This window comes from Lathyrus oleraceus, chromosome 2 (assembly GCF_024323335.1).
Source record: "Lathyrus oleraceus cultivar Zhongwan6 chromosome 2, CAAS_Psat_ZW6_1.0, whole genome shotgun sequence".
Lineage (NCBI taxonomy): Eukaryota > Viridiplantae > Streptophyta > Magnoliopsida > Fabales > Fabaceae > Lathyrus > Lathyrus oleraceus.
This window is the reverse complement of record NC_066580.1, coordinates 390,722,298-390,736,187: the sequence shown is the minus strand read 5'-3', so window position 1 is coordinate 390,736,187 and position 13,890 is coordinate 390,722,298.

The window sequence follows — 13,890 nt, the reverse complement described above, 5'->3', positions numbered from 1 at the left end:
CTAGCATAGTGGGTGATGAAAATGTTTATTTTCTATCCCCAGCGGAGCGGTGTTTCTCTTCTCCTCGGCAGAGTTTGTTTCTCCAGCAGTACGAGGAATTGTGATTAGAACTTTTTGTTTGGTGGTTATTCCCCGCAGAGTTTCTTTTCTTTCCTTGGTTTTTCCCTGGTAGAGTCACTTCTACGTTGGATCTTATCTGTGTTTAGCTTCCCCAGCTAAGACTCTACTTGATCCTACTGTGGCTTTGGAACTCTGAGGAGGACGTGTTGTCTTCTTCCCCAGTGGAGTATCTAATTCTCCTTCTCCACAGCAGAGATGTTTCCTTCCGTGGTTAGAAGTGAATACTTGTTTGATGTGCTTCTGTTTGGTGGTTGTTCCCCACAGAATTCCACATCACCCCCTGATAAGATTCCCAGTAGAGTTCTTCTATGATCGATCTTATCCATGTCCCTGCGTACTGTTGGAAGATCCCCAGCTTTGGTAGTTGTGACCCTTTGCTTATTCCCAACAGCGGTCTCTGATCCCCGATGATCCTGCTTGTTCACCTAACAGTGGTCTTTATCCCCTGCAGAGATCGGTGTTTTCTAGTACTTTGTTGCTCCCACCAGATTGGATTTCTCCTCTGGGCCTGGCTTTCTCTTTTGAGAAGTAGTACCGGATGTCTGTCCATTGATTCTTGGACCTGTTTGTGTTAAATATGTATGTTTGTCAGCATTAATCATACATAAACCACGCATATACATGCACAATTATAACATTCAGATATTCATGTTGCATTCTTAGCCATATATCTCTGTTTGTTATCTCCTGCTATTTGGTGATACATATTTCCCCAAGCAGATGTGTGTGTCTGATCTCTCCAATGTAGAGTCAGTCCCATAGGCAGAAAGTGTCTATCTTTTCTTCATTATTCCCCACTGAGTTATGTCCTCGTGGATGATTATTGTTTCAGTTTCCTCCCAGAACATGCATTGGGATGGAATTACTCCCCTGAGTTATATCCTCATTGGGTTTAATCTTGTTTCATTGTGTCTCTCTTGTTTGTTCCTAGATTGACTACTCTTGTTATTTCCCCTGCACTTCCCCGTAGTTTAGATGAATGATTGCTCAGTAACCAGTAATTGTCCATCTTTTCCCCGACGGAGTTTTGTGGTCTTCTACCCAGTAACCGGTAGTTGTAAGTCCTATTTCTGTGGTTTTCTACCCAGTAATCGGTAGTTGTAAACCCCATTTTGTCCCCTTGGAGAGTTAACCCCTGATTTTGTTCATCCTTACCGATGACTGTTACTCTCTTCTGTGGTTTTCTACCCAGTAACCGGTAGATGTAATCCCCTCTTTGTTGGTTATCTTTATCCAATATTCGGTAGTGATGTTCCTTCACTTTTTAAGTATACCACCCAGTAACCGGTGATATATCTCCCGGATCATTGCTTTTGTCAATGTATCCCTAACGAGTCATCTTTCATTTACCCTTGTTTGGTAATGATTGTCTCTCCCTTTGATTGGTCATCATTTTATACTCGGTAGCCGGTATCATGATGTCCTTTCTTTTCGGTCGATTTATCCTTCATTAACCCAGTAATTGGTTGTGGATAATCTTTCATGCGAGTATGTTATCTGTGTTCTGACGGTAATAGATAATATATCTCATGCGCTCTTCAGTCGAAGTCTTTTTCTTCCCCAGTTGAGTGAGATTCGTATTTCCTTATGGAATCGAATGTCCATCCAGTGATCGAGTTTGCTTTTTCAGCCCACCTTTCGGATGATGAGTGTCTTGGAAATATTCCCCAATTCACGTTTGGTTGGTCACCTATTATATGCCCAGCAACCGGTATCCCTAGTGTTCCTTCCTTTCTACTACCTATTATGACTTTTTGTCCCCTGTGGAGTCAGATTTTCCTGAGTCGAAGTATACCTTTTTAGGTCTTCCTCAGATGTTTTGGATGATTGATATCTATCATCCTTATACCGGTCTTAGATGTTCATTCTCCCCGAGCGTGTTGTTCTCTCACCCTTATACCAGTGTTTTGATCACATGTCTCTTTGATCTTATTACCTAGTAACCGGTAATACCTCATTTGCTTCTTTCATAGCTGAGTCCTTTATGGATATCCCCGCCTAAGTCCCTTAGCGGATCATCCCCATCTGAGTCCGGATTTTTATCCGAAGTATCCTTTGTGGATAGTTTTGCTGTATTGGCATATTCCCCAATACACGCATCTTTGCGTCAGCTCGAGTCTTTCCATTGATTTATTTTCATGGAATCCCTTCGTGTATCCCAGCAAGTTTTAAGTCGTGACCTGCTCACGCATTTTATCCCCTTTATTCCCCAATAAAGTCCCCCAGAGTCTCTGTTCCATTTATGAGTGTATTACTCATATGGATTTTCAACTTCTCCTGATTTCTTTTCCTTTGTGGACATATTTCTCCATAGAGTATTAACTTTTGCATACATACATTTGCATCATGAGGTCTCTTAGGGACCGAAATTCGTCTCTTTGTTATTATTTAAGCCCATTCTACCTTGTCGAGATGAAGATTTTAACCTTCATATCTCCGGATAGAATGACCTTAAATAGGGGCATCTATAAGACCCTAATTTTGACCCTAAGATCCCTCATGGCATCATAAGATTGCTCATTTCATTTGCCTCAAGGATCATAGCATCTTGGCTCCTTACCCTTGGATTGGGACTTGTGTGAGTTAGTTTGAGACCACCAAGCATGTTTGAATTGTATATTATTGCTCTTCTTATTTTGTTTACTAACCAAAAGCACAAAAATATGTCACTAACTTTGTTTGTTTTGAAGCTTGAGCAATCATGTGATCCAAGGCTCCTAGGAGGCCCCTATACTCATTGATGTAGCCAGGTGAAGTTGAAAGCAAGCATGGCAATGGTTCCCAAAGCTCTCAATCATCATATATGCCTCCCAAATGTCTCAATTTTTCAATTTTATCAAGATAAACCAAAGGGCTTGAGGATTGTTTCCCAAGAAAACCCTAATTCAAATGTGCATTAACTGTGCCTTGCTCATGAAGCAACCTCAACTTATAATAAAATACAATCAAGGGAAGTTCTTTCATTAATCATTTTATGCATATTTTAGCCCATGTGAGTGTCCTCAATCATCAATTCATCAATATTTGAAGTTTGGCTTTGAGAAGTTGATCAGTCGATTCATCTGACTATTTTAAAATCCATTGAGACCTAACTTTTGATGTGTTTGTCAAATGATGATGACCCCAAGAGAAACTATGTTCTTACGAACCATATGAACAACTTTCATGTTCATAAAAAATTCATTTGAAACTTTTAAGGTCATCATTCATTTCGAAACATTATAGGTCACTTTGACTGAAACCCTAATTTTGGGTCAACTTCCCAAGGACATAACTCCTTCATTTTTTATGATTTTGAGGTGGTACCAAGTGCATTGAAAATTTTAAGATGTTTACTTCAATTTTTATGTTGGACAAAATTTCATAATCCTAAAATAAATACATGTGATAATACAAAACATTGTAGGTCACTTTGGACCAAAGTCATTGAAATGTGAAAAAGTCCAACTTCAAGTGCCCATAACTTTCTCATCAAAAATCCAAATGATTCAAACTTTAAGTCCCAATTGATTGTATTGAAATTATATACAACTTTGATGTTGAAGGTTTTATCATTTGAGGCTTGCATCATTGGAACAGAAGGGCTTAAAATTGGTCCATTTTGGCAAAATTCCCATATACATGTTTTGTACCTTGAACTTCATGGCCTATTTTCAATAATTTCCAAACTCCAAATGGATTTTTGTTCAAAATAACATTTGTTCCTTATGTCAAGACCTTTCCAACCATTAGCCACAAGCCTATGTTTCAATTTGCCAAATAGTATTTTCGAAGAGGAGACGTTTTGGTTTCATTTATGCATAACATATCAAATTTCCATGCACAAGCTAATATCATTAAATCTGCACGTCCATTTCTATTTGGTTGATGATTAGCAATCATTTTCATTTGCTTTTGGGCCTCCCATGCGCCTGTACAGGCCCATGCATGGAGGACCCAACTTCACATGCACACGAGTTTCCCACCATTGCATCATGCGTTGGCTATAAAATAGAAGCTTCATTCCACTTCAAAAACCAACCTCAAGGTGCCTGAAATTCTGCAGAAGTGAAATCCCAACCTCCATTAAAAAGAATTCTGAGTTTTCTCTTTCAATTTTCAAGTTCAATTTTCAACTTCATTGGTTGATCTTTGAACTTCAATTCCTGAACCTTGCTTCCTTGCTACCTCAAGAACAAGCTGCATCAAAGAGTTGGATCAGATCGTGCCATTGAAAGTTGCACTTCAAAGGTTGTTGTTCAAACTGTTTTCATTCGAAACTCCTTGGATATTGATCATTTCTTGCATTGCTTGGTACCTCTGAAGTCCTCATGTGAGAGGCAATTGATTTGAGCTTTTAATTTCATGAATTGAATAAGTTCAGTTTGAACACCATAAATTTCCATCTCAGATTTCTCTCTTTATAGAGATCTTGAGTGGAAACCAAGGGCACAGGGGTGATGTACATCACCCCAGCTTTCTATTGATGTATGGATCGTGCATTTTAATGAAGGTTTGAAAACCTGCAATTTTTGGCCGGAACGGTGAGTCTCACCGGAGAAGACGGTGGTTTCCACCACCGTCCCCACGTGGACGAGTTCATGGCCATTGGATCTGTTGCTTATGATCTAATCTAGACCTTTGGTTTAATTGACTTATTTTAATACCACATGTGACGCGTTTGACTAAGCCCTACCATGAGCGCGCGCTATACAGCCTTCTGATCATCTACGTCATTTAATGAGCCTTGATCAGACGCTCCTTGTTTTTTCTCTTTTTCTGATTTTCATTTTATTTTATTTTATTCCAATTATTTTCAAAAATTCATAACTTCTTTATTTGGAATCACAAAAATATGGGACCAATTGCAAAAAAAATCTCTTAAATTCTAGTTTCTAAAAATGATTTTTAATTATTTTTGTGATTCCATTTAATATTTTTTGTGAATTTTCTCTTTTCTGGTTATTTTTAATTCATTTAAAATACTTTCTCAATATTCAAAAATGCCAAAAATATTTTCTTAACATCTTTGAATGATGATGAATCTATGAAAAATATTCTCATCAATTTCTTAATTGATTTGAGATTTATTTCAGATTTTAGTTCAATTATGTTATTTCTCTTCATTTTTAATTGTTTAAAATTAGTTTCTGTTTTCAAAAAATGATGAAAAAATTTGTCAAACCTTGTTTGACCATGTTGAACTCATGATGATCCAATTGGACTTTTCCAAGTTGATTTGAATTGGATTTGAAGTTTGACCTTTATTTGTTTATTTTAATTCAAGTATTATTTTAATTCCAAAAAATACCAAAAATATTTCTTTTGTTTCTTGACTTCTAAGCTTCATCTCACTTCTGTTTACCATTTATTGAGGTTGATTCCATTCATGTTTAACCAAAGTGTGTTGGTTATGTCATTTGAATTTCAATTATGTATGTTCCATTTCTTCTTCTTCTTCTTCTTTTCTTTTTGATCAATGAGTTAATGATTGGTGGTTAGCCTTGACATATGAGGGGCTTAACCTTCTTTGATCCAAATCAAATTCATCTTGATCAAAGATAAAGTGAATTGCTTTGCATTAGAGATAGGTTGCTTCTTGGTCAAGCAAAAAACCTAAATCCATACAAGATCATTCTTCTTTTCTTTTGACATGGCAAGTTGTAGGAGCTTGGCTTACTAGTCATGGTCTCTAACTTGTGTTTGTTTGCCTATAGTTTTATTGACCGACCTCAAATAGGTGTGACTACTACATTAGTCCACTTACGATTACTTGACATAGCGCTAAATTGCTTTATGGCACACTAACACTAACTACTAATGACTAACTTTTAATTCAAGCATTTAATTCTTGCAATTTACTTTAATACAATTTAATTTTTTGCTCATTAATTCATTTGTCATTTTCCCTTTGCTCACTTGAGCTCATGTTTATGCTTATGCCATTTGCCTTTTGCTCACTTGAGCATATTATTGTGTATATATTATTGCCTTGTGCTTGTTGTTTTGTTTGTGTGAACCCAATGCAAATGGAGAAAGGACTTAGATTTAGGACCTTACCTATGCTAAATGGAGTTTGAAGAGCAACTAAGCCTCATGCCTTTAGAATGCTAAATATGTTGAAGAGCAACTAGGCCTCATGCCTTTAGAATGCTTAATCTTGAAGATGACATTGAAAGGATCCTAATTCTAAACTCACTCTTGTCCATTATTTCTATTGCACTGTGGAACTTTTTTATTTGTGTGTTCTTGTGATAGGGATCCCAAACTTGAGCCAATTAGAGGAACCATTGTCATGGACATCCAAGATAAGAGATACAAAAGCCAATTGGAAGATTCCTAGGAGCTTGATTGATTATTTGCTTGATTGCTAGAGTCTTTTGCTATTTGTTTGCTAATTCCAAAGGAAAGGAGCAACTTGGATCATCTTTATCATCTCAAGAAGGGAACTCCAAGTGGTTTTATTTCTCTTCCCTCATCTTTGCATGTTTAGGATCTAGCCCTTCTCTTCTTCTCTCCACTCTAACCTAAGCCAAACTTTTTGTGCAAACATTAACATTGCTTTCAAAACTAGAAACCTAGGCATTATGCCTTTGATTTTTCAAACTCTTTTCATAACACTTATTTTGAATTGAATCTTAAGTCAACTTTGACCTTATTTTATGAATACTTTTCATTTGTAAATACAACTCACTCAATTGTTTTTGTGGTTCCAATGGCCACTTTTGCCAAAGCTTTTCATAAACATTAGCTATTAGGTTTGAGTTATCCTAGAGGTTGATATAATACTCACCTGTATCCTTAGTGATGGACTATAAGTCTTGCATGCTTATTATAGGGTTAACCCCTCACTTGCATGTTGAAGCTCTCCTCACATGGTGGATTTTTGGTTTTAGGTTGAGTTTTCTCCCTTTGATAACAAAAGACCTTAAGGCTTTTGACCAATCAATTCACCAACTTCTTTTGAGATTTTTACCCCGAACTACGAGGTTTTGATCCTACTCTTTTTTAAGATGGTACGTAGGCAATGGGTTTATCCATTCAAACACAAAATTGTAAATAAATTGTATATTCTTTTCTCATCTCCCCAATCATGTTCGCACAAATACTTTTTCACAAATACCAACCTACCTTACATAATTTGTGAAAAGGGCTCCCTTAGAGTACTAAGGATGTTTTGGGTGCTTAAAACCTTCCCATTGCATAACCAACCCCCTTACCCAGATCTCGGACATTTTTATTAGTTTTTGACTTGATAAAACTTCTCGGTTTTTGTTCGCTTTCTAACCTTTCCTTTGGATAAATAGAAGTGCGGTGGCGACTCAAATTGTATGATTTACTTTTGATTTAATCAATAAATCTAAAGGTAAAGAGTACCCCGCTACACTATGGTTGTATCCGACGCAGCAATATACAAACTCATATTTGTATTCCTACTGGGAGGTAACAAAATGGGAGGCTTTGTAAGGTATTCTTTGATGGCATCGAAAGCCTCATGCAACTCTTGTCTCTAGTGAAAATCACTCTCTTTCTTGATCTTGAGGATTGGCGAAAAATCATTCGTATTTCCACTTAGATTTGATATGAATCTTCTCAAGAAGTTTATCTTCCCCAACAAAAATTGGAGTTGTTTCTTTGTCGACGGAGGCTTGAGATCCAAAATTGCTTTTGTCTTGTTTTGATTGATCTCGATGCCTTTCTTGTGTACCACGAACCTAAGAAGTCTCTTGCATGTACACCAAAAGCACATTTTAATGGATTCATTTTTAATCCATATCTTCTCATTCTATCAAATGAGCGTCTAAGGTGATCAAGATGATCATTTTGAGATGACAATTTTATCACAATGTCATCAATGTATACCTGCATAAATTTTTTGATGAAATCATGAAATATGGCATTCATGGCTCATTGATAGGTTGCTCCCGCATTTTTTAGACCAAACGGCATCACAACCCATTCATATGTCCCTAAAGCTCCAGGGCATCGAAACTTCGTCCTATGGATATCATCTTCTACTATGAGAATTTGATTATAGCTAGAATAACTATCAAGCATACTCAAATATTTGAAGCCTATGGCCGAATCGACTAGCATCTCTGCCACGGGCATCGAATACTCATCCTTTGGAGTAGCATTATTTAAATCTCTAAAATCTATACAGATTCTGAGAGTTTCATTTTTCTTAATGACAAGTACTATACTAGCTAGCCATTCGACATACCTTACAGTTCTATTGAACCTACTTTTGAGAAGTCTTTTGATCTCCTACTTAATCTTTACAGTGATCTCTGGAGCAAAGCGTTGAGGATGTTGCTTTACTGGCCTTTTCCCAGGTTAAATAGGCAATTAATGCTCCAGCACACTTCGATTTAAACTAGGCATTTTGTCATAGTCCCAGGCGAAACAGTCTCTGTATTTTGTAAATACTTCGATCAGTTTAACCTTCATCTTTGACCAAACTTTAGTACTTATGTACGTTGGTCTTTTTGTGAATCCATCTCCTAGATCAGTTTCTTCGAGTGGGTCTGGTGCTTGCATTTTCTACAACTCATTCAATGGGTTTTTCTCAAACCCGAAAGGCTCATTGTCATAGATGCAATCAAGCCTCCAACTTTCTGAAGATGTTCTTTGGTCTCGTCGACTATCTTCTATCTCTTTGGCTTTGAGAGCCAAGATTTAAAGTCTCTCCCTTTCTAGGGATGGCTTTCTTTTGTTTTCAGCCAAATAGGCCAAAATTCGAGCCAAACCTTCTGACTCAGCAATCATCTCTATCGAATGCAGGCCACCCTGTAGATGGAATTACCATCTCTGGCTCAATTTCTTCTTCAGCATCCCATATGAATTTGTAGTCGGGATCAAGGTTCAACATGCGACCGATGTTGACTAGGCGCGATGTTTTCCAAATGTTGGTAGAAGGATTTCTTCGAGCCCTTGGCCTCATCAATCTGGTAATAGCTATGTTCAGCTTTATTATTTTCTATGATGTCGTCCTTTCGCCAGATTATGAGCCTTTGATGTATAGTAGAGGGTACTACTCATATTCTATGGATCCATTCTCGTCCTAGGAGTAGGTGAAAAATTCCTTTGGGATTTATTACCATAAAAAGTGTCGAGTGTATGGTCGTGCCAACAACTAAATCGACCTGGACAACACCCAGTATATTACTGGTTTTTCTTTCGTAGTTTGATATAACCATATTGTGTTGTCGGAGATCATCGTTGCACTTCCCCATTTTCTTGAATAGGATATAAGGAATTAAATTGACGGTTTCACCCCCATCTACAAATACCTTATTCACTGCTATCCTATCAACCTTCGCCCTTATGAACAAAGGCTTCAAATGGTACAGCATCCCTGAGCTAGGTCTTTCGAACATGGCTTTTTGCTCCTCAAACACACCACTATTCATAACGTAATAGCACAGTGGTTTTCCTCCAACAGTTTCATCTGGCATAAAGTCTTCTTCTATTTCGAAGACTTCTGATACCATATCGTATTCAGCCGACAATATTGATACAATACCGTAACTCACAATGAAATCTTCAACATAGGTATCATCATTGGTATCTTCGTACATGTCTTCGTCAAACTCTTCATCGCATTGGGGAGAGTATTCAGGCTCCCCTTCCTCTAACTAAGGGAAGTATTCAGGGTCCTCCTCTTTCGATTTAAGCATGTCCTCTGGCTCTTCTTCTTTCTTTCCCTGAGGCGAACATTTCATACTTTGGGAAGATACTACTACTTTCTTCCCTGTATGATCAACAGTCATGGCCATTGTTTGATTAGCCACAATCTTTCTTTTTTCTACCCACACTGCCTTTGGGATTTGCCTCTTTTGTCCATAGATTTCGACAGGCTTCAATTGCAAAGTCGTAGCCTTCTTTTCAGCTTTTTTGTTTCGCTGGTAATGCCTCCATTGTGTTATGGTCATTGGGTTTTTTCCCTTGTAGTTGGGAGAAACCACATAGCCCCTTGTCTCGATCTTCTTTTTCAAAAACGCTGTTTTTTTTTCTAAATCTAACGGCGGAAGGAAAGTCTTTGGTTGAGGCTGCTGGAATTGCCTCTTGCATTTTTCGTTTCAACGTGGTGCTCCATGTTTGTCGAACATGAATCTGGGGATGGCATGTTTCTCATCTTTCGATGCCTTCTTTTTGTCATACTCCAATCTTTCAACGGCTTTCTCATTGAACACAACGATACACTTCAGACATAGGATCGCTTTTGACCCACTTACTTTGCATTTCTCTTGGAAATCTGTTAGGTTTTCTCCTGGTTGGGGATAGGATGATTCCAGTCCATCTTCAGCCCTTTTGTCGAAACTATCAGTAGTTTCAACCATTAGTACTTCGAAAAACTCAACCAGAGACACCACATAAAGATTCCACGAGACCATCAGTAGTCTCCACCATCATGCATTCAAGAGGCTCATAATACAAGGCTTCTTCAACCTTTAGAGGATCAGACTCCACTTGCTTTTTGGCCTCTCGTCAAATTGAAGCCTTCCTTCTTTCAATGCTTTTGGCACCAAGTCTCTAAAAAGAACACATTGATAAGTTGTATGACCCAAAAAATTATGAAACTTACACAATCCTTTTTTCTTTTTCTGTTCTAGAGAGGGATCCTTTAAACCCTTAGGGATGATGACTTGACCATATTTAACCAATAGATTAAATATTTCGTCGCACTTAGATACATCAAACATGTAAGTCTTTGGAACGTATTTATCTACTTTTTTAGCTTCAGTGGTGTTTTTTCCATTTGATGGTTTTAAAAGTTTACACATGTAAGGAGGCCCAGGCTTGAGTTCCGCCACGTTGACCTCGGTTTCGTTGATCAACTATTCATCGTCAGAAGAGCATCCCTCAACTATGATATAGGATACTTTCTCTCTCTTATGGTATCGACCAGTTTTGGCCTTTCCAGATTTCAGGCGTTCGACGTGTCGAAATCTATCAGCCAATTCATATCCCTCAGATACTGAGTATCCAATATCTTTCTTATAGAATAATCCAAACCTCCTGTGGTTATCTCGACTAACTCGTGCTCAGGGACTTGAGTAAAGAATCTTGCCTTCAACAGTCTAAACTTGTTTAGATACTGATCAACTGACTCAACGGTCTCTCGTTTGATGTTGGCTAGTTCTTTCAGACTGATTTTCGACTACCCCATATAAAACTGTTCATGGAACAATCTCTCTAATTGCGTCCATGTTTGGACGGAACATGTAGGTAGCGTCGTAAACCATGTGAACGCATTTTTTGTAAGAGAACTTGGAAAGTATTTCAACTTTAAATCCTCATTATTCGCTATGTCTCCAACTTCGGTTTGATGCCTGGCAACATGTTCGACGGTAGATTCTTCGGGATCTCCGGCGAACTTGGTGAATTTTGGAACTTTCCACCCCCTAGGAAATTTTGTTTGTAAAACAAAATCGGGTAAAGGCGAAGAGTATGTCGGCCTCTATAGGCCTAGGCTATTCTATTTCGCACTATGATTCGTTCGACAATAGCCTATAGATTTTGCTCCCCAGTCGTTGCCTCTTGTCGAATATGCCTGACCACATGGTCGGGATCTTGATTCCTTTTGAATAAAACCATGGGAGGCCTTCGAGCCACCATAGGAATCTGTTCGACTTCCTGATACTCTTGTTCGACCATTTCGTCCACCATCTCCTCTTGTCGAACCAGGGTTTCTGGTCGATGCGGAGGTAGGGGGTTTTGATGAATTTGCGCTCTAGGAAATCTCATATTCGGGTCATCTGAGTTTCCAGTTATTGGTAACTCTGGGTCAAATCTTGGATTAAAGGTCTCGGTATGGTGCCCATTTGTTGAGTCAGTATGTGGACCATTTCATTATTACTTTCGTTCATCTGCTGTCTCACGACTACAACAGAACTTGATGTGAAAGTTGGGACTCACTGAGATGACAATCCAAAACCCAGAGGTCAACCGAATTGGCTTGCCAAAGGTCCTAACCCCTGGTAGCGTGGGAATGACGATGATGATGTGTCTCTGAATGTCGAACCGAGATTATGCATACTTACCACAAACTCAGCTGGCATTCCCAACGTTTTATGCATGGGGACTATAAACTGGGCATATATTTCCCAGAAGTTCCCATCGTCGTCGGCGGCGGCATTTGAGGCTGACACGGTGTTTGAATTGACCCATTATATTCAGTCGAAACCGCAAGTATAACGCTGGAACCAACATCGGTTGTTTCTGACGCGACTGTGTCTCCCGCCGAAGACGTTTCTTCTTATGGTCGTGGTGACACCATCTTGCCACTACGTAGTTGCATATACTGAACACAACGAGTCCCACTGGGTGTCCCAATTTGTTTCTCGCAATAATCTTTAGCCTTCCTATAGATGATTACTTTCAGAACCGGTTACAAAGTCCTACACTGATATGTGTTAAGTATATGGTAGCTTAGTTGGTAAAGTGTTTGGAATACTTTGGGCAGTAAGCGAGATACTTTGCAAACTAGAAATATGATAAAAGTAAGGCAAGATAAAAGACATGATATGGATGTAAATGAACGAAGAAAATAAAAGTAATTTGACAAGTTAAATGACTTGAAGATAAAGGTGGAAGGAAAAGTACATTATGTAGGAAGATAACTTTGTTCCCTCAAACATTTGATACTTCAAGTGTATTCCTATTGCAATGCTAAAAATGTCACCCCCTTGAAATGAAAATTACACCTACTTAAATAGTAGTAAGAAACAACTTCTAGGAGGTTATAACTCATTCATGATGTGCCACGTGTCGGAGCATATCACCCATGTTGCTGGTAACTTCTCACGCTCTACTTCCCACGATTAATTCCCACCATGGTAAACTGACCTTTGACTTCGACAGACTTCCTCTTTCGTCGACCCACCTCTCTTGGCTTTCTCCTTCTCCCTTTTCCAACTGTCCATTGGTCGACCTGGCTTTGTACTTCTTGGATCAAAATTTGCCAGCTAACAACTCCATAGATATGAGAAGGAACTCCAATAGGAAGAATTATGCCATAATAACTATTCTTCTTTAGCTTTTTCTGTTGAACCACTGTTGGTTGTTCAATATTGGGAGGACCTCGAGTCTGACCATCAGCCTTTCCTTCAATGGCAACTCCTTTCTTGAGTCTCATAAATTCTATATGTGGTAATTCAGAAGCATGAGTAAGATGTTGAACCATCTTGTATGACATCTTGGTTTGCTTCTCAAGTTGACGAACTTCATAAATATTTCCTACTTCAATTTTGAGATCAATACACATATGACAGATTTCTCTGAAACAACCCCTAAGCTTTATATATTGTGACTTAGTTTCAGTTTCTAACATCTCTTCCATGATGTCTAAAACATGGTCTTCAATATTCTGCTCTACATTGGCAACATCCATCTTCACAAGAGAATACCTTGTGGGAGGAGCAAACAATATGAATAAGAATATTAGACTTGTCATGCCAAACTTGTTAATGATGCCTTTGAGACTTCTCATTCCACTGAGGATACATGTGTTGATGGAGTGGTTCTCTACCATACAACTTACACTATTACAATGGAATAAAGGAGACAAAATTAATGCATTGGTAATCATGTTTGATCAGATGTTGAGACATGTTACTTGATATTCTGCATTATGTTTTCTGGTACGCATGTTTGACAGGATGTTGAGACATGTTACATGACATTCTACATTGTGTTTTCTGAAAAGGAGTAATACACATTTTCTTTGAGTTTGAGGGTTCACCGGTATGTGTAACCTCGTTCATGTTTTTGAAAGTCACAACATTA